Source organism: Heterodontus francisci, chromosome 4 (assembly GCF_036365525.1).
Source record: "Heterodontus francisci isolate sHetFra1 chromosome 4, sHetFra1.hap1, whole genome shotgun sequence".
In the NCBI taxonomy this organism is placed as follows: Eukaryota; Metazoa; Chordata; class Chondrichthyes; order Heterodontiformes; family Heterodontidae; genus Heterodontus; species Heterodontus francisci.
In genome coordinates, this window is record NC_090374.1 from 51893599 (window position 1) to 51916803 (window position 23205).

The window sequence follows — 23205 nt, forward strand, 5'->3', positions numbered from 1 at the left end:
CTTGACAGGGTAGATATTGATGTTTCCCCTTGGCTGGAGAATCTAGAACTAGAGGTCACAGTTGCATAATAACTGACTGAGAATGAACTGAGATAAGGAGAAATCTCTTCACTCAAAGTTGTGAACTGTTGGAATTTTCCACTTTAGAAAGCTGCGGATGCTCAGTTGTTGAATATATTCAAGACAGAGATCAATAGATTTTTGGATACTAAGGGAATCAGGGGATAGGGGGATAGTATGGAAAGGTGGAGTAGAGGTCGAAACGCAGCCATGATTTTATTGGGTAGATCAGGCTTAAAGTGCTGAATGGCCTACTCCTGCTCCCATTTCTTATATTGGTATCTTCTTATTCAGCCCAACTAGTCTGTGCTGGTGTTTCTATTCCACATGAGTCTCCTCTCTTTCCATTTAGCTCAACTCATCCTTTCAGCATATCTTTCTATTCCTTTTCTCTCATTTACCTCAACCACTTGCTGTAGTAGCGAGTTTCCCATTCCCACCACTCTCTGAGTAAAGGAATTACTCCTTATTTCCTTATTAAATTTATTATTAACTATTCTGTATTTATTGCCACAAGTGGAAACATTCCCTCCACATCTAGTCTGTGTAATGGATTCATAATTTTAAAGGCCGCTATCAGGTCTTCTCTGAGTCGCTATTCTAAAGAAAAAGCCCCAACCTGTTCAATCTTAAAGCCTTGGTGTTATCTGGTGAATCTGTGTGGTACCTCACCCCTCAAGGCCAGCCACTACTACTCCTGCAAGCCGTGCTAAGATTTTTTCCTGAGCTCACTGGCCTCACTGAAGGTTCACCTGGTGGGGAGGTCACAGTGGAGGTCCACTCAGGAGTGGGTTAAAATTGCAGGACACTCATCCGCTGCCAAAACCAGCAGCGTTAAAATCACAGATCAGTGGGAACGGAGCATAAACTTGAACCACTCCATATTAACTGCTCCCGCACTTTATTCCTGAGCTAAAATCATCCCAGCAGCAGTCGTCCTTGGATGTTATTTAATTTAATGAGACTTCGGGCTGAATTTTATTTGTAGGCTGCAGGTCCCGATGCTGGGACCGGAAGCAGGTGCGACTTCCATTGGGTCAATGAGCGGCAGCCCAAACGCAGTTAAATGGTGGCTGGCCAATTAAGAGTCAGGAAGCATGGGGGCTGTCCAATGAGAGGACAAAGGTGGCTCTGGAAGCTCAAGGTGTCATATTTAAAGAGCTGCATTCAGAACTGCCTGGTGTTCCAGAGCCCCTGCTGTTCCAAAGGTCCTGCATTCAGAACTGCCAAGGATCTGATGGGAAGCTTGCAGGCAGAATGGCTGAAGGAAGACCCTCGGTGGCTCCACGGTTCAGCGTTGCCTCCCTCCAGACTCTCCTCTAGGCTGCAAGGGAAAGGCGCGAGGTCCTCTTCCCCAGGGGTGGGAGGAGGAGACTGGCCTGCCTGACCACGCAAGCCTGGATGGAGATAACGGAGGAGGTCAGCAGCCATGGGGTCAGCCCCAGGACCTGGATCCAGTGCCGGAAAAGGGTCAATAACCTGATCCGGTCTGCCAAGGTGAGTGCTCCATACACATCCAACCCTATGGGCCTAGCTTGTGTCAGAGTGAGAGGGTGCATTTGGTGGATACAGAGTGACCACTGCATCAATGGGGAAGCATAGTTGGAGTGGTTGGAATGTCACGATGGGAAGAACCCCAATCCTTCAATGTCTATCTTTTTCATGCAAGTCAAGATGAACGACAAGAGAGAGGAGCTGAAGAGGCTGAGGGGCAGTTGGCCATCTCTGAGGAAGAGGTGGGAGCCTTATAGGGTCCACTGTCACATCATTCCCCTGCACCCTCCACCAGCGCAGATACTGTCACATTTGTCAGTAGTCGCATGCATTTATTTTCTGGCACACAACCTGCTGAGCACAGCACAGATGCGACAGAGGAGCTGATGGAGGCTGTGAGAGCCCAGGCCACAGGCAGAGGACTGTGGGAGGTCAGGCCCATGATGAGCCCCAGGCTGATGATGTGCCACTGGTGTTGGCGATAACATGGGAAATGCTGCAGCTGCAGCGAGAGGTCAAGCAACAGATGATGGAGGAGTCCATCCGGGCCTTAGGTGCTGCACCGTCTCTGACAGGTGCAGGTATTTCTTCCTCCATTGAGAGACTGGCAACTCTCATGGAGAACCAGATCCAGCAGACCAATCAGTGGCTGCCGTAGATACGTGCTGACATGCACTCCATTGCTTTGTCCATGAGCTCCATGCAGCAGTGGCAAGGAGAGATGGCGACGAGGCACCTGGAGTCTCCACCAGGTCCACGTCCCTCTGAGGTCAGCAGAGAAGTACAAGTGTGTCTTTTAAGCAGGGAGGAGCAGCTGCCTGCCACATGTTTAGTTTAGTTTAGAGATACAGCACTGAAACAGACCCTTCGGCCCACCGAGTCTGTGTCGACCATCAAGCACCCATTTTATGCTAATTCTACACTAATTCCACATTACTACCACATCCCCACCTGTCTCTACATTTCCCTACCACCTACCTATACTAGGGGCAATTTATAAAGGCCAATTAACCTACCAACCAGCAAGTCTTTGGCATGTGGGAGGAAACCGGAGCACCCGGAGGAAACCCACGCAGACACAGGGAGAACTTGCAAACTCCACACAGGCAGTCCCCAGAATTGAACCCGGGTCGCTGGAGCTGTGAGGCTGCGGTGCTAACCACTGCGCCACTGTGCCGCCATCTGGGGGTTCCCTGCCACAGAGGTTGTCCCTGCACATGTGCAGGAGGCCCTCAGTGTGCCGGGGCCCTCCAGGTCTCAGGCAGCCAGAGGATGGCTGCCAAGGTCATCCCAAGCCAGGTCAGCAGCCTGTCTGTTATATATTTGCTTCTTAACGCTGCCTACATTCTCTCAAGATTAACCCTTTGATACCCTTATAATACAGTCTCCAGCTCAGCTGACAGTGCTGGGGAAAGCGCCATGTAGGAGCATTTGGAAAAGATGTTAAAAGAGCACCTAGATGCACTTAGAGGATCATGGGTGAAGATACAGTAGAAATGGGTAGACTTGCATTGGCTGTGACGAGAAATCAAAAATGATGTTCAGTCACCACATCTCCTTTCTATTGTTGATGCCCTTTGGGATTTCACTTGAACCCTTCCTCCTAAGGGGCTGGAAGCGAAGGACCAAGCCCCGAGCGCTCAAAGCTTCAGCCTTGCCACTGTGCAACGTGCACCTGGGCACTCCAGTACAGAAGGATGGAGGCGACTATAGGGCTGCTCAAAGGTAAGGCTTTATTTTTGTGACTCCACAAGGTCATAAGACTCACAGGAAATATGAATGCTTAAGTGCATCTGGTGCCTTCCTTGCGCGTATCTCTTGGCACCTTTCCTGCTGTCCCTGGGGCCTTTCATCTGACACTGCCTGGGCAGCATCCTACTCTGCATTCTCATCGGAGGAGGCATCTCACTCCACGATATTCTCATTGGTCAATGTCTCCCTCTCTATAGTGCCAGGTTGTATAGTGCACTGCAAACTGCCAATATACGCAAGAACCTTGCTGGGGCATACTGAAGGGCTCCATCGGATCAGTCTAGGCACCTGAATCTCATCTTGAGTAGACCAATGGCCTGCTTGACGGTTGCTCGGGTTGACCCATGGCAGGTGTTGTACATCTTCTCTGCATCTGTGCGTGGATTCCTCACAGGCGTCAGTAACCATGTCTTCAGTGGGTAGCCCTTGTCTCCAAGCAGCCATCCCCGAAGGCATGCGGGTCACGGAAACGCTCTGCCACCTGGGACTGCCTTAGTATGTAGGCGTTGGTATTGCTTCCTGGGAATCGTGCACACACCTGTAACATCCATTTGTGGTGGTCGCAGGTTGTACATTGAGGGAGTGGAAGCCCTCTGGTAGATAAAGGCAGCAGCCTGGTCCATGGGAGCCTTGATTGCCACATGCGTGCAATTGATGAACTCCTGCACCTGGGGAAATCCAGCGATGGCCCCGAATCCTACAGCCCTTTCAGCTTGAGAGTTGGGATCAGTGCAGAAGTGTATATAGTCGTCGGTCCTCCTGAACATGGCAGTGGTGACCTCCTTAATGCAGCAGTGCACCTCAGACTGGGAGATTCCGCACATATCTCCAGTGGATCTCTGAAATGATCCAGTGGTGTCAAAGTTCAGCGCCATGATGACCTTCAGCGCCACTGACATCAGGTGCCCACCAAGTCCCAACTCATCCTGCACCATGGCACATAGATCAATGACAGCCTCCCAGAAGAGGCGCTATCTGTGGAGACACTGCCGCTCAGACATTTGCAAGTAGCTGAATCTTGGCCAGTAGACCCTCCCTGAAGGGTAGCTTCTTCTGCGTGCATACCCCTCTGCATCCTTTTCTAGCTTCCCATGCCTGAGCATGGTCCTCCTGTGTGCTCCAGGACAGCAGTGGTGCCCCTGCTGGTTCATTCTCCTTCCTCCCTCTCTGATGCTTCTCCTTCTCCAAGGGGGCCTCAAAGCCAGGGTGATTGAGGCCCATGAGAGGTTGCCTCTCATTGAGCGCAAGGCCTTCAGGCCAAACATACCTTCCCCTCTCCCCTTATTTGTGACCTTCAATGAGGTGGCACTGCCCCAATGATGCCCTTGGCTCCCCCGTAGTGCTGGCACCATGGCCCCACTCCTTACAGTGTTTCCCGATGTTCCCCTCCACCCTTCCTGCCAAGCAACGTTGCCTAACGCGATGGCTTCCGCCTCTTTGTCACCTCTTTTCACTAGGTGAGGCCTTGAAGCCCCATGGTTCCTGTGTGCCTGCAGAAAAATTTAAAACACTGAATAAAATTGCAGTGTATTGGGATGTTAAGTACTTTAATCGGCTTCCCATCTCATGAATGTGCGACGTCTGTCCTCCATGTCGGCTGCCGACAGGAAAATCTGGAAGGGATGTAAATTCTCACGTCTTCTGTCCCTATTTTATGCGCCCCCCCTCCCCCCCACAATTCCCATCATAAATGGCCCCTCAAAATACAGCCCTTTCTTACTTCAAGGTTGTTTTGGCCACAAATATAAGAGACAAATTCAAGCTCACTGAGGTTACAGTACTTTCTTTCTGAGTCACACATGGTAACACATTTATATTTATTTACATGTGCATGGTTTAGGCATTTCCACAGTATTTGTGTTTGACAGGGAGTTTAATGTCGGTTTCATTTATTTACTGAAATGATGAACAAATAGGAAACTGCTTTATTTGGTGATCTTGTTGACTTTGTGAGGACTGTGGAAATTATTTTGCTTGCTTCATGGAAATAATTGGCCGTAAGCCATTTTCCATAAAAGAAGTTTAGTCGATGCCTTTTTAGCAGATTTGTGTGTAGTGTGGAAAAGTACAGGATGGAATGCTGCAGGAGTGTAACCCCTTCTCTAAAAGCAAACAAAGCAATCACAATTAGAAAGGCCAGGTTCTGCTGCATTAGGGTTTTTTCTAATTATTCTGATGTGAATGCAAGACTTTAGTGTTTGTTAATGACAATATAATACGTGTTAAATTTATAATGAATGATGATGTCACCTGAGTTTTTGCTCTCTCTCCCACCAGTCATGCAATGAATCTGATTCCTGCTTTGCAAAGTCAATGATTTCACTGTCAATATTACATCAGCCATTAAAATATGAAAGCTCATGGCATCAACCCTAAATTTAAATATTAGGTTTTGCCAAAGAATTTTGAAATTGACCACACAAAGTACAAGAACCTGAAAGGCAAGCTGAAATTCTTCACCTACATTTTTTGGATTTGTTTTAGCAATATGGATACCACTCACAAAGTCGCATTCCTTGCCCTTTCCTAATAGAGTCATAGAGAAATACAGCACCGAAACAGGCCCTTCAGCCCACCGAGTCTGCGCTGACCATCAACCACCTATTTATACTAATCATACATTAATCCCATTTTTCCCTCTCACATCCCCACCTTCCCTCAATTCTCCTACCACCTGCCTTGAGAAGGTGCTGGTTGGCTTTCTCCTCCAATGCCTGCAGTCCTGGTAGGAATGGCCTTCTCACAATGGTGTTACAATACCAGAATTTTTATCAAGTGGCGATGAAGGAACATTAATTCTCATAATATTGCTAATCTTTTCTTTCTTGATGTGATAGGCCATCGGACTGGGAAGTGCTATTGAAGTTATCTTGGTGTTTCACTGTAGTACATTCTGTACCCGACACATGCAGCATCTACTATTGTTTAGGAATTGTATAGAGTCCAGTGGAAACAACAAAGTTGGCTGCTCTGTCCTGGATTGTGCTGAGCTTTTTTGAGTGTTGCCCAACGCATCCATCACACTCCTGAATTGAGTCTTGTAGATGATGGAGAGGCCCTGAGCAGCGAGGAGTTAAGTCACTTTTTGCCTTTCTTGTGTGATCACAATGTTGAAATGGCTGGTCCAATTAAGCATCTAGGCAATGGTGACACCCACCCCCTCCACCCACCCTCCCCCATCCCCAAGATGCTGTTGGTGGGGGACTTGGCAATTGCAGTGCCAATGAAGATTGGAGGAAGGTCTTTGTTTTAATTAGGAGTAATCCAGCCAACTTTAATGGCAATCAGGGGTTGATACTCCAAACCTGTACAAAAGGAGTGCTGCACTGTCGATGTTCAAGAGGAAAACACATGGGTGGAAGAGATTGTGGATGTGGGGCTGCGAGACATGTGGGTATAGAAAGAGAAAAATCACAGGGAGAAATAAAGAGAAATATTTCCGATATGGGTGAGATGGTGAAAAGCAGAGAGAAGAGGCTAACAGATAATATATGGGCCCAAGAGATTAAAGAAAGAGATGGGGAGACTGTTCAGGGAAAAGAAAGGAAGAAATGAGAAAGAAAGCATGCAACTTGGAAAGAATCATGCAGACAGATTGGGCTAGTAGTTTGGTTGCACCCATCTTTGGGCACACAGAGTTGCTAGATGTGATTGGGTGGGGGGATGAGCAGCCTGTATTCTTCTAATGCGAGGTCGGGAGGAGAACTCCTACTCCTCACGGCTCCACATTCAGATAAGTGTGTGGGCCTTCCTGCCAGTTAACGCCATATTGTGTTAAGCAAGTTCCGCATGTGACGAGTGAAGTGTTCGAAAATCTACAATGGGTCTAACAAGAAACATAGGACATGAATGTACATACATTATTCTTGACTTTGAATGTTGCCAACATGTGCTTCTGTCACTGGTGCAACCTCAGCTACCAATATGGTAGTGAATGTACTTCCTGTCAGGTATGTGCACATGCTCCTTGCCTGTCATATTGGGGGTTCAGGAGGCTGATTATGCGTCCAAAAGATGGGTGGTGCACAGCCAGAATTATACACCATCACGATGAAGTGAATTTGATTGAGGGTAAATCCTAGTTGGTGCAGGATGGAAACTCTTCTTCTGTCATCATACAAATGTCTGACCCATTGCTTTTTGTCTCTTTTTGTGAGAAGTATAAATGAACTATCCATAGGAACATAGGAAGATAGAAACAGGAGTAGGCTATTCAGCCCCTTGAGCCTGTCCCACCATTCAATGAGATCATGGCTGATCTGTGGCCTTACTCCAAATACCTGCCTTTGGCCCATATCCCTTAATATCTTTGCTTAACAAAAGTCTATCTCAGATTTAAAATGAACAACTGTTCTAGCTTCAACTGCTGTTTGTGGGAGAGAGTTCCAAACCTCTACCACCCTTTGCATGAAGAAGTGCTTCCTAACATCTCTCCTGAATAGTCTGGTCCTAATTTTTAGACTCTGCCCCCTAGTTTTAGAATCTCTAACCAGTGGAAATAGTTTACCTTTATCCAGCCTGTCTTTTCCTGTTAATATCTCGAAGACTTTGATCAGATCACCCCTTAACCTTCTAAATTCTAGCGTAAACAGGCCTAATTTGTGTAATCTCTCCTCGTAACTTAACCCCTGTAGTCCAGGTATCATTCTTGTAAACCTACGTTGCACTCCCTCCAAGGCCAATATATCCTTCCTAAGGTGTGGAGCCCAGAACTGCTCACAGTACTCCAAGTGGGGTCTAACCAGGGTTTTGTACAGCTGCAGCATAACCTCTGTGTCTTTACACTCCAATCCTCTAGATATAAAGGCTAGCATTTCATTAGCCTTTTTGATTATTTTCTGCACTTGCTCGTGGCATTTTAAAGATCTATGCACCTGAACCCCCAAGTCTCTTTGGAGTTCCATGGTAGTTAACCTCTTCCCAATTAGATCCTTTTTGGGTCCAAAATGGATAATCTCACACTTGCCCACATTGAAATCCATCTGCCACAGTTTTGCCCACTCACCTAGTCTGTCATAAATGATTTGGAGGAAAGTATAGGTGGTCTGATTAGCAAGTTTGCAGACGACACTAAGATTGGTGGAGTAGCAGATAGTGAAGGGGACTGTCAGAGAATACAGCAGAATATAGATAGATTGGAGAGTTGGACAGAGAAATGGCAGATGGAGTTCAATCAGGGCAAATGCGAGGTGATGCATTTTAGAAGATCCAATTCAAGAGTGAACTATACAGTAAATGGAAAAGTCCTGGGGAGAATTGATGTCCAGAGAGATTTGGGTGTTCAGGTCCATTGTTCCCTGAAGGTGGCAACGCAGGTCAATAGAGTGGTCAAGAAGGCATACGGCATGCTTTCCTTCATCAGACGGGGTATTGAGTACAAGAGTTGGCAGGTCATGTTACAGTTGTATAAGACTTTGGTTCGGCCACATTTGGAATACTGCGTGCAGTTCTGGTCGCCACATTACCAAAAGGATGTAGATGCTTTGGAGAGGGTGCAGAGGAGGTTCACCAGGATGTTGCCAGGTATGGAGGGCGCTAGCTATGAAGAGAGATTGAATAGATTAGGATTATTTTCATTAGAAAGACAGAGGTTGAGAGGGGACCTGATTGAGGTGTACAAAATCATGAGAGGTATAGACAGGGTGGATAGCAAGAAGCTTTTTCCCAGAGTGGGGGATTCAATTACTAGGGGTCACGAGTTCAAAGTGAGAGGGGAAATGTTTAGGGGGGACATGCGTGGAAAGTTCTTTACGCAGAGGGTGGTGGGTGCCTGGAACGCGTTGCCAGCGGAGGTGGTAGACACGGGCACGATAGCTTCTTTTAAGATGTATCTAGACAGATACATGAATGGGCAGGAAGCAAAGAGATACAGACCCTTAGAAAATAGGCGACATGTTTAGATAGAGGATCTGGATCGGCGCAGGCTTGGAGGGCCGAAGGGCCTGTTCCTGTGGTGTAATTTTCTTTGTTCTTTGATCTTTGTTCTTTGTCAATATCTCTTTGCAATTTTATGCTATCATCTAGACTGTCTACAATGCTGCCTAACTTTGTATCATCAGCAAATTTGAATATATGACTTACTATGCCATCATCCAAGTCATTAGTGAATAATGTGAATAATTGAGGCCCCAACACAGATTCCTGCGGGATACCACCAGTCACATCCTGCCAATTGGAGTATTTACCCATTATCCCCACTCTCTGTCACCTACCACTCAACCAATTTCCTAACCATGTCAATAATTTGCCCTCAACTCCATGGGCTTCTACCTTAGTTAACAGTCTCTTATGTGGGACTTTATCAAATGCATTCTGGAAGTCCATATAAATAACATCCATAGATATTCCCCTGTCCACTACCTTAGTCACCTCTTCAAAAAATTCAATGAGATTTGTCAGGTATGACATTCCCGTCATGAATCCATGCTGGCTGTCCCTGATTAACTGAAATTTTTCTAGGTGTTCAGTCACCCCATCCTTGATTATAGACTCCAGCAACTTGCCCACCACAGATGTCAGGCTAACTGGTCTGTGATTTCCTTGGTTCCCCCTTTCACCCTTCTTAAAAAGTGGAGTGACATGTGCAACATTCCAATCAAGAGGGACCACTCCTGAATCTAGGGAACTCTGAAAGACTATAGTTAGGGCATCTACAATGTGTTCCCCTACTTCCTTTAACACCCTTGAATGGAAACCGTCAGGTCCTGGGGATTTCTCACTCTTTAGTTCCATTAATTTCCTTGTTACTGATGTTTTACTTACGTTAATTGTATTAAGTCCCTGTCCCCTATCGGCTATTAATTTTTTTGGGACTTCCGGAAAGTTATCCTCCTTTTTAACTGTAAATACTGAGGCAAAGTAATTGTTCAACATGTCTGCCATTTCCCCATTATCAATGACAATATCTCCATTTTCAGCTTTTAGTGGGCCTGCATTGCTCTTGACCACCCACTTTCCCTTTATGTAACTATAAAATTTCTTCTTATTGATTTTGATGTCCCTTGCAAGTTTCCTTTCATAAGTGGGTGGGTTAGTAAATTTGCGGATGACACTAAGGTCAGTGGAGTTGTGGATAGTGCCGAAGGATGTTGTAGGGTACAGAGGGACATAGATAGGCTGCAGAGCTGGACTGAGAGATGGCAAATGGAGTTTAATGCGGAAAAGTGTGAGGTGATTCACTTTGGAAGGAGTAACAGGAATGCAGAGTACTGGGCTAATGGGAAGATTCTTGGTAGTGTAGATGAACAGAGAGATCTTGGTGTCCAGGTACATAAATCCCTGAAAGTTGCTACCCAGGTTAATAGGGCTGTTAAGAAGGCATATGGTGTGTTAGCTTTTATTAGTAGGGGGATCGAGTTTCAGAGCCACGAGGTCATGCTGCAGCTGTACAAAACTCTGGTGAGACCGCACCTGGAGTATTGCGTGCAGTTCTGGTCACCGCATTATAGGAAGGATGTAGAAGCTTTGGAAAGGGTGCAGAGGAGATTTACTAGAATGTTGCCTGGGCTGGCGGGCAGCCATAAAGACAGGGCTAAATTGTGGCGAGTCGAAGAGACTTAGTAGTTGGCAGGAAAAAAGACAGAGGCGCAAGGGGAGAGCCAACTGTGCAACAGCCCCAACAAACAAATTTCTCTGCAGCACCTGTGGAAGAGCCTGTCACTCCAGAATTGGCCTTTATAGCCACTCCAGGCGCTGCTTCACAAACCACTGACCACCTCCAGGCGCGTATCCATTGTCTCTCGAGATAAGGAGGCCCAAAGAAGAAATGGAGGGAAGGTCTTATGAGGAAAGGCTGAGGGACTTGAGCTTGTTTTCGTTGGAGAGAAGGAGGAGGAGAGGTGACTTAATAGAGATATATAAGATAATCAGAGGGTTAGATAGGGTGGATAGTGAGAGTCTTTTTCCTCAGATGATGATGGCAAACACGAGGGGACATAGCTTTAAGTTGAGGGGTGATAGATATAGGACAGATGTTAGAGGTAGTTTCTTTACTCAGAGAGTAGTAGGGGCGTGGAACGCCCTGCCTGCAACAGTAGTAGACTCGCCAACTTTAAGGGCATTTAAGTGGTCATTGGATAGATATATGGATGAAAATGGAATAGTGTAGGTCAGATGGTTTCACAGGTCGGCGCAACATCGAGGGCCGAAGGGCCTGTACTGCGCTGTAATGTTCTAAATTCTAAATATCTCTTTTAGTAGCTCTTATAAGCTGCTTTGTGACTCTTTGCTGGTCTTTGTATCGATCCCATTCGGCTGGATCTGTGCTGCGTTTTACATTTTTGTAAGCCCTTTCTTTTAGTTTTATGCTATCCCTAATCTCTTTCGTTGTCCATGGCTGTTTTTTTCTGTGAAGTGGAGCTTTTTCCTCTCAGGGGTATATACTTGCTCTGTATTTCGTTAAATGTTTCTTTAAATATTCTCCACTGTTCTTCAGTCGTTTGACCCAGTAACAGATCTACCCAGTTTACCGTGGACAGTCTCTGTCTCATCCCAGTAAAGTCAGCCTTAACCAAGTCTAAAATTCTAGTAGCTGATTCGTGCTTTTCACTTTCAAACGCTACCTTAAATTCGATCATGTTGTGATTACTATTTGATAAATGTATCCACACATGCTTCAAATTGTATCTGATATAGGTGGACTCCTTAATGGCTTTGACCCACTTAATTGTTAAACATCTGATTAAATTTGATTATATCTTCCATGTTATTTATCAAAAGCTAATGCAGCCTAAAATGTGTAAGACTTCACTGCTTTTCCTTTCTCCTTAATGCAGCAGTTTCTTTTTCTTTGGCTCACCATGGATGTTAGGGTTGGAGTACTTTCGCCTGTGAGCCAGAAGGTTGTGGGTTTCAGTCCCACTCCAAAGACTTAAGCACATAATCTACGCTGACACTTGAGTGCTGGACTGAGGGAGTGCTGCATTGAATTTTAGATGAGACCCTGAAACCTTGTCATTACCCTTTGGCTGTACACGAACCCATGGGATTATTCCAAAGAAGAGCAGGAGAGTTCTTCCTGGTACCCTGGCCAGTATTTATCCTTCAACCACCATCACTAAAACAGATCATCTGCTTATTATCGCTGCTGTTTGTGGGACCTTGCAAATTGACTGCCACATTTCCTACATTATAACAGTAACTATGGTTCAAAAGCTTTTAATTGTCTGTAAAAGGCTTTGGGATGTCTTGAGGTTTTTAAAGGAAGGAAATGAGAACATTGTAGCTGCCCTAAACTATTACCTTCCAATGTTCTCTTGAACCATTCCTTTAGATTGGAAAATTGCACATCACTCTGCTATTTAAGAAAGGTGAGAGAGGGAAAACAGAGAATTATAGACCAGCAAGCCTAGTATCTGTTGTCAGGAAATTACTAGAGTCCATAATTAAGGTGAGATTGACTGAACACTTTGAACATTTTGAAAAGAGAGCCAGCATGGTGTGGTCATGCCTCATGAACCTGACTGAAATTTTTGAAGGGATGACTAAAATAGTGGATGAGGTAATATCTATGGATGTTATTTATATGGACTTCCAGAAGCCCCAGGACATTGCTGCAGGAGTTCCTCAGGGTAGTGTCCCAAGCCCAACCACCTTCAGCTGCTTCATCATCGACCGTCCCTCCATCATAAGCTCAGAGGTGGGAATGTTCGCTGATGATTGCACAGTATCAGCACCATTCGCAACTCCTCAGATATTGAAGTAGTCTGTGTCCACATGCAGCAAGAACTGGACAACATTCAGGCTTGGGCTGATAAGTGGCAATTAACATTTGTGCCACACAAGTTCCAGGCAATGACCATCTCCAAGGGACAATCTAACCATCTTCCCTTTACATTCATTACAACATATCGTCGCTGAACCCCTCACCATCAACATTCTGGAGGCTACCATTGACCAGACACTTAACTGGACCAGCCATAATAATACTGTGGCTACAAGAGCAGGCCAAATACTGGGAATTTTGTGGTGAGTAACTCACTTTCTGACTCCCCAAAGCTTGTCCACCATCTACAAGGCAGAAGTCAGGAGTGTATTGCAATACTTCCCACTTGCCTGGATGAGTGCAGCTCCAACAACATTCAAGAAGCTCGACACCATCCAGGACAAAGCAGCCCACTTGATTGGCAGCCCAGCCACCACTGTAAGCATTCACTCCCTCCATCACCAGTGCACAGTGGCAGCAGTGTGTACTATCTACAAGATGCACTGCAGCAACTCGCCAAGGCTCCATCGACAGCACCTTCCAAACCCATGAATTCTACCACCACAAAGGTTGCAAGAGCATGGGAACACCACCAACTGCAAGCTCCCCTCCAAGTCACACACCATCCTGCCTTGGAACTATATTGCCATTCCTTCACTGTCGCTGGGTCAAAATCCTGGAACTCACTTCCTGCACCACATGGACTGCAGCGGTTCAAGAAGGCAGCTCACCACCACATTCTCAAGGGCCTTTAGGGATTGGCAAGAAATGCTGGCCTAGCCAGCAACGCACACATCCCATGAACGAATAAAAAAAATTGATAAAGTCCCTCAAAGGAGATGGTTGGCTAAAGTTGAAGCCCATGAAGGCAAATTATTGACCTAGATAAGAAATTGGCTGAGTGGCAGGAGACAGAGAGTAGGGATAATGGGCAAGTATGCCAATTGGCAGGATGTGACTAGTGATGGCCCACAGGATTGGCGCTTCATATATTATTCAGCATATTTATTAACGTCTTGGATGATGGAATAGAAATCCACATATCCAAATTTGCTAATGACACAAAGATGAAAGCATAATGTTACCATCAGGTGAGAAGGGGTCTAGGGGTTCCCTCTCAGCCTTTGCCTGGTTTAACCATAACAGGGTTTAATTTTAGAAACACTGTTTTTAGCTCCCCCTCAGTGAATCTTTGTTCACTGCTTTCCAATTGTAAGGCAAATAAATCAGACAGGTTTCCTTAGATTTAAACAAAAAAGGTGGAAGTTTATTAATCTTAAACTCTAATCCAATTAATGACTACGAATATGCGACACAACCACGTGAGCATACATACGCACTAAACACATAAACAGATAGAGACAGAAAATGTAGAAAAGAATAAAGGGGAACATTTTGAGGCAATATCAGGATTATAACTACAGTCCTTTGAGTTTGATGTGGAGTCTTTGGTTGCCGGTAAGTCCTGCAATTCTTTGGGGCCCAATGCACGCTTCAACTTGTTTCGATGTCAGAGTCTTTTCTCTCTTGAGGTTTGCGTGTCTTCCGTGGGTCTGGTGGCTTGGGAGAAAGTGAGAGAGAGAGACAGCCAGGAGAGAGGCTTGCTTGTTCCAGCTTCAGTTGCATACTCAAGTCTCAATTCAAACTGTCCTGTGTCTCTTTCAAAAGCCTGGATCAATCATGTGACCAGCTGGTTTAACCAGTCCTGTCTTTGTGGATTGTATCATTTTAGCAGTCCCTGGAATGCGCTTCCTTACACCTTCAATGTCTGGTGATCAAGATCCATTGGGTTAATTGGATCAAGGAGTAGTTCTTTGTCTCCACAAGCACCGTCTCTTAGTATGCAAATGTCCTCCAGGCAAAGGTCTGGTGATATTTTTAACAGGTCATTTCTTCACACCAGCAACAGTTTAAAATCAATGTTCATATGACGAAATGAATATGCCTCATTCTTGGCAGGTGGGGGTCTGCATGACAATAAAATTACAAATAGATATTGATAAATTAAGTGAAGGGTAAAGCTGTGCAAATGGATTTCAATATCAGCAAATGTCCCCTTTGGACCTAAAAAGGACAGAACAGGGTACTTTCTAAATGGTGAAAAGCTATAAACAGTGGGGGCTTAGAGATTTGGGGGTCCAGGTACATAGATAATTAAAATGTCATGAACGGGTACAGAAAATAGTCTAAAAGGCTAATGGAATACTGGCCTTTATAGCTAGAGGGCTATAATATTGACCATGAAGGAATCCGGACATAATGAGGGGTTATGTGGTTAAAAGAATTATTTTCTTATGAATGATAAATTAAAAAATTTTAAAAATTTTAAAAATCTTCCTAACAGGTTCAAAATGTTCATCTCTATGGTATTGGTTGGACATGCCTCTGTGTTGAAGGGCTTGCCTTATCTTGGAACTATAAAGACAGCTTCTGATAAGAGGGATTCACTGCTAAAAGTCAAAAACCTCATCAAATGGTAAAACATTGATAACATAGCTTTACAAAGGCAACCACAGTGTAATAGTTAATAAGATGGTTTTATGCTGACAAGCCCTAAACCACACCCAACCTAATTTTTGACAAAACTGACCAAACCCAAAAACTGAATTATAACCTTGAAACACAGTTAGATGAAGAATGAAAATTGACCATCATGAGAAGCTCGCGGCTTCCGATTAGCCTAGTTTTCTTAGGAATCAAAGAAGGTGGATTTTATCTAGAAATTAACAGTTATGCAGCCTTATTTGGGAAATAAAGGGGGATGAACTTACTTGCAGAAGAGGTAACACCTCCATACATAAGAAATTGGTTATGCAACTTGGAAACAGTATAAATGTTGGAAGCATACATTGGATTTTTAGATTCGTTGGACACACTCTGCTATCTCTCACGGTAAAGGTGAGAGATATTGGGGTGAGACAATGATAATTCCCCCCTGTACTGGGACAGAGTTATCTCGCTAAACTCTGTAGTCTTCTACTCAGGGATTTAAGGTGTTACTTTAATAAAATATTACTTTAATAATTGATGGATGTCTTACTTAAATATTTTACTGTAACAATATTTAGATGTAAAAATTGGATTGTCTACTAGAAACAAGATTGTACTTTCTTTCTTTTCCTAGATCGATTAACGTTGTGATTGACTGTCTCACCATGTTTGGTTCTTCATTAAACTTGTGTATAATTTGGAAATTATATTGTCTCACATAGTCTTCTGTATCACTAACCATGAACCCATCTCCGTGCACTCTTTGGTGGGGAGGAACATTATTGAGGTGAAATTCCCAGACCCTTACAGTATCCACGTTATTAGAAACTGGCTGAAGCTTGTTAAAAAGTGCTATCTGGAAGATGGTAATATTCTCAGCTGGTTCCTTTTCTTTGGGGAGAGTTAGATTCCAGTACAGCTACAACACTGGCACCTATACGACAATGTGGAAAATTTCCCAGGTATGTCCTGTGCACAAAAAACAGGACAAGTCCAACTTGGCCAATTACCACCCCATCAGTTTACTCATGATCATCAACGAGGTGATGGAAGGTGTCGTCGACAGTGCTATCAAGTGGCACTCCGCAATAACCTGCTCACAGACCCTCAGTTTGGGTTCCACCAGGGCCACTCAACTTCTGACCTCATTATGGCCTTGGTCCAAACAAGGACAAAAATGCTGAACTCCAGAGCTGAGGTGAGGTGATTGCTCTTGACATCAAAGCAGATCTGGCCGAGTGTAGCATTAAGGAGCCCTAGCAAAACTGGAGTCAATGGGAATCAGTTGGAAAAATCCCCACTGGTTGGAGTCATATCTAGCACAAAGGAAGATGGTTGTGGATGTTGGAAGTCAATCATATCAGTCCCAGGACATCACTGCAGGAGTTCATCAGGGTAGTGTCCTAGGCCCAACCATCTTCAGCTACTTCATCAATGACCTTCCCTCCATCACAAGATCAGAAATGGGGATGTTTACTGATGATTGCACAATGCTCAGCACCATTCATAACTCCTCAGATACTGAAACAGCCCATGTAGAAATGCAGCAAGACCTGGACAACATCCAGGCTTCAGCTAATAAGTGGCAAGTAACATTCATACTACACAAGTGCCAGACAATGACCATCTCCAACGAGAGAATCCAACCATCTACCCTTGACATTCAATGGCATTAAAAATGTGAGGTTATCCACTTTGGTAGGAGGAATAGATGTGCAGAGTATTTCTTAAATGGTAAGAGATTAGAAAGTGTAGATGTACAAAGGGACCTGGGTGTTCTTGTCAATAAGTCACTGAAAGCTGACATGCAGATCCAGCAAGGAATTAGGAAGGCTAATGTTAACCTGCTCAAGAGGATTTGAGTATAGGAGTAGCGACGTCTTGCTTCAATTGTATAGAACCTCAAAGGGCCGAGTGGCCTACTCCTGCTCCTAATTCGTCAGTTCGCATGTCTGTGTTTCTGAGGAGAAATTTCTTTACTCAGAGGGTTGTGAATCTTAGGAATTCTCTACCCCAGAGGACTGTGGAAGCTCAGTCATTCAATACGTTTAAAGCAGAGATTGATAGATTTCTAAATACCAATGACATAAAGGGATATGGGGTTAGTGTGGAAAAAAGGCATTGAAGTGGATGATCAGCCATGATCGTTTTGAATGGCGGAGCAGGCTCGATGGGCTAAATGGCCTACTCCTGCTCCTACGTTCCTATGTTCCTATTACGATCGCTGAATCCCCCACGTTCAACATCCTGGGGGTCACCATTGACCAGAAGCTGAACTGGAACAACCACATAAATACTGTGGCTACAAGAGCAGGTCAGTTGCTGGGAATTCTGCAGCAAATAACACACCTCCTGACTCCTCGGAGCCTGTCCACTATCTACAAGGCACAAGCCCATTCAGGACAAAGCAGCCCGCTTGATTGGCACTCCATCCACCACCTTCAACATTCACTCCCTCCACCACCAATGCACACTGACAGCAGTGTGTACCATCTACAAGATGCACTTCAGCAACTCATCAAGGCTTCTTCGACAGCACCTGGGTCAAAATCCTGGAACTCTCTTCCTAACAGCACTGTGAGTGTACCTTCCCCACATGGACTGCAGCAGTTCAAGAAGGTGGCTCACCACCACCTTCTGAAGGGTAATTAGGGATGGGCAATAAATGCTGGCATAGCCAGCGATGCCCACATCCCATGAATGAATTAAAAAACCTTCCAAACCCACGACCTCTACCACCTAGAAAGACAAGGGCATCAGATGCATGGGAACACCACCATCTGCAAATTCATCTCCAAACCACACACCATACTGACTTGGAACTATATCGCCGTTCCTTCACTGTCGCTGGGTCAAAATCCTGGAACTCCCTTCCTAACAACGCTGTGGATGTATCTACAAAGCATGGACTACAGCGGCTCATGAAGGCAGCTCACCACCACTTTCGCAAGGGCAATGAAACCGGACGGACCACCCGGCATCGACCTAGGCACTGGAAACGACACCGGCAAACCCAGCCCTGTCGATCGCCGTTCCTTCACTGTCACTGGGTCAAAATCCTGGAACTCCCTTCCTAACACTACTGTGGGTGTACCTACTTCCCATAGACTGCAGCAGTTCAAGAAGGCAGCTCGCCACCACCTTCTCAAGGGCAATTAGGGATGGGCAACAAATGCTGGCATAGCCAGTGACGCCCACATCCCATGAATGAATAAAAAACAAAATTAGGGATGGGCAATAAATTCTGGTCTAGCCAGTGACACCCACATCCCGTGAAAAAATACTTAAAAAAATTCAGACCCATTCAGCGTCTTTAGGATCTGCCTTTCTCAACCTTAAGTGACAGTGATCATCTGAGAAGTATGCCTGATGCGGGATAGCTCCAAAAAGGGGCTAGGATTATAATCCACCACAGACCTTGGAGGGAGTGCCGCATAGGTTTATCAGAATGATACCTAGATTCGAAGGGTTAAATCACAAGGAGAGAATACAGAAACTAAGGTTGAATCCCCTGGAATTTAGAAGGTTAAGGTGTGATTTGATTGAAGTTTTCAAGATATTAACAGATGGGGTAGATAGAGAGAAAGTATTTCTGCTGGTTGGGGAATGAAGGATAGGGGCATAGTCTAAAAATTAGAGCTAGACATTTCAGAAATGAAATTAGGAAACATTTCTACAAAAAGTTTGGTAGCAGTTTGGAACTTTTTTCCGCAAACAGCAATTGAATCTACATCAATTGGTAATTTTAAATCTGAGATTGATAGATTTTTTTATCCAAAAGTAATAAGGGATTATGGGACAAAGACTGGTTTATTGAGTGAAATCGAAGATCATTCATGGTCTCATTGAGTGGCGGAACTGATCTGAGGGGCTAAATGGCCTATTCCTGTTCCTATGTTTTTATGAAAGGTACTATATAAATGAAAATCATTCTTTAAAGCCCAATAATGAACATTAACCCCAGCATCACTAAAGAACCTTAATACACTAGTATGACATACTCATTGTGATAATCTTTCTGAATGGCAGTGCCATTGTAAGGGTTGAAGTTGTATGAGCCACTTTTAGTGCACTACTTAATTTTATGCTTTAAATTTCAGTCAATGCTGCATTAACAAAGTTGTTAAACTGTTCTATAATATTTTAAATTTAGTAGCTAAATAGCATTGTTAAAATTGTTCACACAGGTTTTCAGATCTTTGGTACCATTAATGCATAGCTATGAGCTCTTTGTGCAAGTGGAATTGATTCCACTCAAGCCTATAGAAAAAGGTGGAAGAGTTACTTTAACAATATGAACTGTGCGCGGGCTGTTTGGATGGGCAGCAAGAGTTTTCGAACATCGTTCTGTACAAATCACATGGAAAGATCAGGGTGTGACCTAAAAAGGAAGAGAACACAAACAATGAATAGTAACAATGTAGGTTGTCAACCTTCAAATAACAGACTTTATTTTGAAATGCTTGAAAATATTGAACTTTCTGATCTCCTTTGTCAATACACAGCTGAGCAAATTCCATTTTCTCTTTAGAAAACAATGCTGCATTCAAAAGGTACAGATATACTGCTATCAATAATTGAGGCAACGCGTATTCATCTGTGACTCCCATTCAAGAAGCTTTTATGTGGTGAGTATTTCTGTTTAACAAGAGCACAAAAGTTTTCCGTTTGTATGCTAATGTCAGTTCATAGTCTCATTTCTGCATCAGTTCTTCTGTGTAATTGTTCAGAGGAATGGGTTGCCCTACCATTTGCTGAGGCAGCTACTGCATTGTATTTTATAACAGCCGTCCACAATGTGAGTTCTGCCAATGGCATAGTGAGTTTATAAATTGAATAGCACTGACTAAGAAGGTTCCAGCTTCAATTGTCTGTTGATGCTGAGTTAATTTGTGGGCAGTTTGCCCTGATTTTTGATATATGCACCATTGAGTGAAGCCCAATGTAAAAAGAACAAATAAATGGAATGAAAATTGAATGGATTCTACAACAGGAAGAAGTACCACATGGGCAGCGAAAATACAAATTTACTCCAATGTGTCACCATGTTTCATTTTCAGAAAAAGATGTTGAATTTCAAGGCTAACTAATTACCTGTTCAGTGTTTTGTTAATAGTTAGAAAGGGTAAATGCTATATGCTTGTATCTGCTAACCCTATGAGAAAGAGAGAGGTAAACAGACAAAATTTTTTCTTTATTCTAAATTGATTTTGCTAAAAATATATGTGAATTGAATTTTGAAAGCAGATAAAGCATCTTAAGGGAACAGATAGAAAAAGAGAATAGGAGGGGAGGGAAGAAAGTGATGGGACTTCTGACCGTTCGCCAACCACACTTGGAGGGACTGAGTGGACTTTAGATGAATTGAGTGACAGCAGAACGTGTTGGATGGAAGGATGCAAGAGGTTGAGTGGGTAGTTCAAAGAAGAAAAGGTAGGGATAACAATGAGATTGTTGAGGTGGTAGGAATGGAAAAGGGTTGTGGTAGGGTAGGGGATGTGATGGGAGCAAGAAGGTGGGGGGGGAACGCATGAGTAATTGGAGAAGGGGCGGGTATGGCACCACTAAGGGCCACATTTTCACTGCAAGCACACCAAATATGGCCTGCAGCTTTTGGTGCCTCTGTTCTCCAACCAGGCGACACTATACTACCCACCAGCTCCCACCTGAAAAGAAAAAAGAAAAGAAAATGAGAGAAAAACAGAGAGAAAAGAGAAAGAGAGGGATAGAGGTATAAGAGAAACAGAGTTAAACAGCAATTCAAAAATATCAGAGACTGATAAGAGAGAGAGAGCATGTTGTCCAACTAACTATGTGCAGCACCATCGGAGATTGACCAGTAGATAATTAAGGCATTTAAGAAATATCATAGTTACCAAATATAAATGAATGGAACAAAAGGATCTACGGTAGAGATCACATACCACTTTACACCAGAAGAAAAGAGGAATGTAACAGTTGCCAAACATTTAGTTTATGCAGAGTTAAGTACTTCTAACTGTGCTAGAATCGTTGAACTATATATTACGTAAGAGTCAGTCTGACTTTCCAACTGATACACCTGTAGAAGTTTTCCATATGTTCTTTTCTCCTAACAACCAAGCTATTCTCGTGATAATTTCTTCTAATATAGGGCAATTTTACTCAAGAGCACAAGAACTCAAGAAATAGGAGCAGAAGTAGACCATATGGCCCAGCGAGCCTGCGCCACCATTCAATATGATCATAGCTGTTCTTAGGCTTCAGCTCCACTTTCCCGCCTGCTCGCCATATCTCTTGATTCCCTCAGAGATCAAAAAATCTGTCTATCCCAGCCTTAAATACATTCAACGATGGAGCATCCACAACCCTCTAGGGTAGAGAATTCCATAGATTCACAACCCTTTGAGTCAAGTAACTTCTCCTCATCTTAGTCCTAAATGATTGGCCGCTTAATCTGAGACTATGCTCTCATGTTTCAGACTTCCTGACCAGTGGAAACAATCTTTCAGTGTCTACCCTATCAAGCCTTATCAGAATCTTGTATCTTTCAATGAGATTGCCTCTCATTCTTCTAAAGTCCAGAGAATGTAGTCCCAATTTACACAGCCTTTCATCATAGGAAAACCTCCTCACAGGGGTCAGTAATGTGTCCATACACGAACACCAGCGTCTGTGGTAAAAATTTTGAGTTCCGTGACTGGTAATTTCCAGGATGAGAAGTTTACCATTGACTTCTTCTCCAAGACAGTCCAACTTTTAAAAAATTGCAGACTTCAGTTTCACAGCTGACAGGCGCTGGGAGCAGGAACAGCGGTTTCCGAACTTCAGACAAGTTGGAGGTTTTTTGGCTGTTTTTTTTTAAGTTGTAGCCTTCAGTTTCACAGCTAACAGGTGCTAGGAGTGGAACAGTGGTTTCTGAACTTCGGACAAGTTCGTGATTTCCCGGTGGATTCCATTTTTTAAAAAGCCAGCCAAAAAACCTCCAACATGTCTGAAGTTCGGAAACCGCTGTTCCCACTCCTAGCACCTGTTAGCTGTGAAACTGAAGGCTACAACTTAAAAAAAAACTAACCAACTACAAAGTTGCGAGTTTCCACTCTCTGCAACTATCAGAGAGAGGGGGGTTGGGGCAGAGTGAGGGGAGGAATAGAGAGAGGGGAGAGAGAGGGAGGGGGAGAGAGAGATTGGGGGAGAGAGAGGGCATAAAGAGACAGGGAGAGAGAGAAATGGGGGAGAGAGGGGGAGAAGAGAGAGAGGGGGGAGAGAGAGGGCATAAAGAGATGGGGAGAGAGAGAAAGGGAGGGAGAGAGAGGGGGAGAGAGAGTGGGGGAGAGAGAGTGGGGAGAGAGATAGGAGAGAGAGAGAGAGGTGGGAGAGAGAGTGGACGAGAGAGAGGGGGACAGAGAGGGAAGGAGAGAGAGGGGCGAGAGAAATGGGAGAGGGATTGACACAGAGGGAGGAGAGGGGGGAGAGAGAAAGGGAGATGGACACAGAGGGGAGAGAGAGGGGGAGAGGGAAGGACACAGAGGGAGGAGAGAGAGGAGAGAGATGGACACAGAAAGAGGAGAGAGAGAAGGGTGAGAGATGGACACAGAGGGGGGGAGAGAGAAGAGAGAGATGGACATAGAGAGTGGAGAGAGGGAGGGGTGAGAGATGGACACAGAGAGGGGATAGGAATTGACAGAGCAGAGAGAGAGAGCAAGAGGGGAGAGGAAGAGATAAGA

At 44.5% G+C, this 23205-nt stretch overlaps 1 protein-coding gene across 1 annotated transcript in view; it reads left to right on the forward strand.

Annotated features, from left to right (window-relative positions):
- The window catches only part of LOC137369021 (soluble lamin-associated protein of 75 kDa-like), a 310867-nt gene that overhangs the window by 40862 nt on the left and 246800 nt on the right, over positions 1-23205 (forward strand). Inside the window, exon 2 of the mRNA XM_068029510.1 lies at positions 20031-20127. The gene's annotated coding sequence lies outside the window, so the exon portion shown is untranslated. The remainder of the gene's footprint in view (positions 1-20030; positions 20128-23205) is intronic.